The sequence below is a fragment of the Diachasmimorpha longicaudata genome, chromosome 10 (assembly GCF_034640455.1).
Source record: "Diachasmimorpha longicaudata isolate KC_UGA_2023 chromosome 10, iyDiaLong2, whole genome shotgun sequence".
NCBI lineage: Eukaryota > Metazoa > Arthropoda > Insecta > Hymenoptera > Braconidae > Diachasmimorpha > Diachasmimorpha longicaudata.
This window is the reverse complement of record NC_087234.1, coordinates 3,373,806-3,379,212: the sequence shown is the minus strand read 5'-3', so window position 1 is coordinate 3,379,212 and position 5,407 is coordinate 3,373,806. Positions and strand designations below refer to the sequence as shown.

The following is a 5,407-nucleotide window of genomic DNA, read 5'->3' as shown; positions in this document are numbered from 1 at the left end:
AAATAAAAAAAATATTGAAAAGCCGGCTATAAGTCCCCAAACTATCAAGATCCTGCAGATAACTCAAAATTGTAGATTTGTCCTCGTATTCATTCTCATTCCTGTGATCCCATACACACGATGAAAATTAGTACCGCTTTACGGTTCAGTTGCGCGTGACGAGATTTCAGTTCACCGCTTTTCCTTCAAATCAAATAACAAACGGATAGTAGTTGGCTTGTGTTATTCAGTCCACAAAGACGTTGCCACGAAAATCCACAGGTATTAAGAAATACCTTTGAGAAACACTCTAGTCCATGTCCAAAGTTCCCGAGGGTATTTCAGGGGTGCTCCCTCCCCGAGCCACCCCTTCTCGTCCTTCTATTCACAGTTATCCCGCCACGACAATGCACCCAGGCTTTTCTCCCGGGTCCTCGGTCTCATTTTTATTTTGAATCACTGGTGGCCCGAGATGTGCCGTATCGCGTGTACAAACGCGTGGCTTAGATGATGGCCCGCCGATTGTACGAGGGGAGATCTGTGACGAATAATTTTTACGCTAATTTTTATCGGCATTTCCTCCTTTATTGGGAAGAAGGTGCAGATGTCGCCAGAGAATTTAACCGCACGCCTTTCGGGGGTTCCTGATGCATTCGGGGAAAATACGAGCAGATGTTCGGGGAAATTTTTCATAATTTTAGAAAATGCAGGATGTGGTGGTTGAAGTTTTTTTTATGACATTTGCAAGTGCTGGGGTCTTCAAATTTGTTAATTATTGAGAGATAATGGAGAATTACTTATAAAAAAAAATTACAGGGGTGACACGACGATATTTAAGAGAATATTGTGAATTCTGAAAAATTATTGTGGGAACGTCTTTTACTTACACATAAAAATTTCTATGAATACCGTAAATTTTACAATAAATTTTATAATTAATGATATGTAGCTTCGTGAAATTTAGTTAACGGCACGATAAAATCGTATTGTTCTTCAAATCAACAGAAATTCATCTCCCATATTAAATACTTCACCCCCATCCCCTCACCCCACTTCCGGTATTTCTGTCTTTCAGCGAGAATAAAAGCACCGTCCACACACCGAACCCGGAAATATTGCAAAAATACTGGGGGTAGAGAAGAGTCAAAAGTTTTTCGTGTTTCATAGCAAAATATTTTGATATACAGCTCTCCCATAGCCTCCATCAAAGAGGCTATTGGAATTTATAAGACGAAACGGGAAAGCCTCTTCCTCGACGTACAACCCTTCGGTAAGTAGTGGAGTGAGAGGGGAGTGGGAAAGGGGTGGCGGGGGGAAGCAAGAGGGGGGTAGGATAGGGGGAGGAAAGCAATTTAAATTCCGATCGTTCATAAAGCGAAAATGTTTGACGCTTTTTGCGGGCAAGGGGGTAGTAAATGCTCTTATTGCAATATTCTGTCCTCGCGCTTGTTCCATCGTTGCTGAAGTGCTTTCTGTCGATTAAACATAATAATAAATGCCGCACTGCGGATCATTTAATTGTCCCCAACCGAGTTTTTTTTTTTTCTGTCGCAATCGTGCCCAATCTTTTGCGCAACGAAGTGGTGGGGAAAAAAAATAATTCTCTGTAAAATAAAAACAATAGTTGATAATTCCGATATTAATTCCAAGTCACGTACACCAATTTCATCTATAACGATGTCTACGTATGTTTTTTTTATTGGAAGTAATTGTGTATTTGAATTTCTGGTTAGAGAACGCTGATGCGTGTGTAGTATCCAGGAATATCGTAATGCAGTCACTTCTCGAACCTGATACATCAACGGAAAATGAAAATAGTAAAGCAGATGGGAAAATTAAAGCATTCACATTTGTGTTTACGAATAAACTGTGGTCCTAGTGCTGTGGTGGAGTATAACAGGATCGTGTGATGAAACAGCAGCTGAAATTTTTTCAAAATGTTAATGGTGAAGTGTTTTATGAGCGAAAATGTGCTGATGGTTTTAATCATACTAGAAATGCTCGTCATTTATTCTGACAGTCATCAATAATTCTCGTGACATTCGCTGGGTAAATTCGAGAGTGCATTTACTCCACTCAATTCCATTGAAATTTCAGGAGATGTTGATGTTAAAATTTAAAATTTTGCGGAAAATCAAAAAGAACTAGAAATTTTTAATTCCATTTTTACAGAAGAATGAAGAGGACAAGAATTTTGAGGAATATGTTCTTGAAGTTAGAGTGAGTCAACTTGAGGGCAATTTAGAAAGATAAATATTTATTGAGGATTTACCGTCATTTGTTGCTAAATGTTCGTGTGCCATTGACGTGAAGTCGTGACTGGGAAAAAATCCAGTGTTGGCCTGGGTGAGTTTATTTTTTGTCACAGTTTATTATTTAGTAATATTCATAACATCGTAATGTCATTTTATGTGTTGACAAGTAAAAATACTAGTGAAAAATATTTCATGAATATAAAAACAGGTAACATCCAGAAAAGTCGTGACACTGTCACCCTTGGAGCATGATCCATTAAAGAGCAATAAAAATAGAGAACAAAAATGGGGATGAAACCGTTGACATTTGCATTACCGAATAATTGATATTTCCATCGCTACGGAAAAATATGACAGGTGAGCATTTGTGCAATGAAACAGCGGTAAATTTTTTTTGGAAATATAAAAGGCACCACATTTTTCGGCCAAAAATTCGCTGATGGTTTTAATGATGCTAAAACCGCCCGTTATTTATTCTGACACCTATCAATGATTCTTGTGACATTCGACAATGGAATTCGAGCTGCAGTCAAAAATTTCAACTACACCCACACACATTATAAAATCTGTTTAGTAAGGATTAAATTCTTCAATCAGTGGAAAAAATATCCAGCTCATCAACCAAATCGCGTCGACCTCAACGGCCGACCATCGGGTGAAAGTCGGGGCAAGGTTGGCTCGAAAATTAAGGATATCACTTTATATTTTTTAAAGTAAAAATACGGTTAAAAAATATATCATGATGGTATAACCCGAGTGAATGTGTAACATCCATAAATTTCGTGATACAATCACCCTTCAAACATGATGCATTAACGAGGAATAAAAATAGAGAATAAAAATGAGGCAAAACCGGTGACATTTGCATTAACGAATAATTGATATTCTCATCGTCATGGTAAAACATGACAGGTAAACATTCGTGCGATAAAACTGCAGTGAACAATTTTCGGAAAAATAAAGGGTGGAAATTTTCCAACAAAAAATTTTCTGGTGATTTCATGCAGACAAAAATTACATGTGATTTGTTATCATACACCGAAAGACATTTTGGATGGAAATCAGACCTCTAGAGGGTGAAATGAGAAACGAAAGTTAGTTTTATCGCAAAAATTAGTCTCCGAAGTCAAATTTCTCCGACAAAACTTACCCTAAAAATTGGTTTAGTGTCATTTCGTCCTACGACTCACCCTCTGGAGGACTAATTTTTATTCAAAATTTCTTTTCGTGCATTGATCGATTATTCTTGTGACATGCGACATGCTGAAACACTCAGAGAAAAAATCAATCGGCTCAGGAAAGTTGAAATTGATCAACAGCGTAAGAATATTACGAACTGATCAAGGAATCAATGGACGTGGGCTGTCGTGTATCTGGAGACTTGACGTCATGGCTTTACTCGCACTCTGTGCATATATCCCCCACCATTCTGACTTTCCATTTCCACGAAACGGTATATACGTCATAACATAACATTTTGCCTTATTCATGCTAGACTCTATGACGACGTGTGTCAACCTTAGCTTCTCGCCTCATTGCATCGATATATCGATGTGACGCCCAGATGTCAACGCGATATTATCGTGCATTCATCACGGAATCGTAAATGCATGTGAATAAGAATGAGTTCAAGTCTTACTTTAAGAGTTTTTTTTTCTCTTAAATCTCATTGATCTTTTGTGTTTCAGCGGAGGCCAGATTGTTTTTGACACGCCATTTGTTCCGGAATGTTCGACTGACGCTGAAGGTTGGAAGAAGAATGTGAATTCCGGAAGTAAAAGAGGATTTTAATATTTTTTCAAGTGAGAAAACCGAAGTCTATGGCGAATCGCAAAAAAAAGATTTGGGAAAAAAAAATTGGAAAAGATCAGAATATTTTTGTAGAAGTTTCACCCGAAATATGCGGCTCTTGGAGAATCTCATAAGGTTAAAATGCTAATTAGAACGTTTTTTTTTCATTAATTTATTGAAGATGAATGGAAGTGCGTCCCTCACGTTTTCGAAAATTTCGAGGAATATTTTTGAGAAAAAAAAATGTCATTCTAGAATGGGATAAGTCCACTCAACTCTGGAATGAGTGTCAGATGAGTATCTCTAAATCCACTAGATAGCAGGATTTTCATGAGAATATTCTCTCGTCTGTAGGGAAAACGTAAATGAGTACAGCTTTACTTCAAGCATTTTTCCGAAAATTTAATTGATCTTTTGTGTTTGAGCGGATTATTTTTCACACGTCCGTTCTTTCGTGATCTTCGGATAATATTGAAAATTGAGGAAAGAACTTCAATGCGTTGAGTAAAAAGTGATTCGCTTTATTTTATAATGAAAAAATGAAAAGATGTTCTAAAGTGCTGCTAAAAGTTTCAAAACATTAAATACTTTTGGGAAAACGTTTACGGTATTTTTAATAATAATGAAGACCTTCTCTTTTATGAAGAAATAGAAAAGCTGAAATACATCAAGTTTTCATTTACGATTAAAAACAAAATGTGACCCCGTATTCGGGCTCGTTTCACCCTACGATCTCTAGGAGTCGAAAAATCCGCCAAAAAAGTAGATATGGACCCTATAATATTCCCAGGGCCCTATAAAAGTCCTAAATCGCGTCAGAAATCCAACGACATTGAAATTATAACGCTGAACCAATTATTTTTCGAGATATCTGTGAATAACCCAAGTTATCTCGCATTCCATCCCTTTTCGCGCTCCTCACTTATTATCAGAACCAGAACAACAATTTTGGTACCAAAAATGCCTCCAAAAAATAGGACAAAACTCACCTCCACTCACCTCCGGAATGAGTGTCCGATGAATATCTCTAAATCCACGAGATATCAGAATTTTCATGAGGACCTTTGCCGTTCGTCGAGAAAAACGAGAGCTACAGGACAGGTTCCTCTGGAAATTCCAGTGTGTCCATTAAGCTAACATGAAAACTTCAGATCTCACCAAAATATTCTCCCATTAACATTTATCTAAAACAGAATGTTCCTCCGATTTCTCGATTTTTCAAAACTAATTTACACCTGATCTTTGATGAGATTAAGATAATTAATTTCAGGAATGAATATTCATGAGGATTCGGTTGCTATCGCTGATTTCACAGATGATAATAACTTCATTCCGACGAAAATAAATCATTAGACTATTTTTCATTAAAAATATTGACAACT

General features: G+C 37.1%; 1 long non-coding RNA gene across 2 annotated transcripts; it reads left to right on the top strand.

The window, feature by feature from the left end:
* Window positions 1–1,335: 1,335 nt before the first annotated feature.
* Window positions 1,336–4,932, top strand: LOC135166703 (uncharacterized). 2 transcript variants are annotated; one of them, XR_010299735.1, is made up of 5 exons: window positions 1,336–2,028; window positions 2,152–2,325; window positions 2,443–2,591; window positions 3,730–3,846; window positions 3,923–4,932. It is a non-coding gene; the product is annotated as an uncharacterized LOC135166703 (long non-coding RNA). The 2 variants fall into 2 exon arrangements; XR_010299734.1 differs by lacking the exon at window positions 3,730–3,846.
* The last annotated feature ends 475 nt before the right edge of the window (window positions 4,933–5,407 follow it).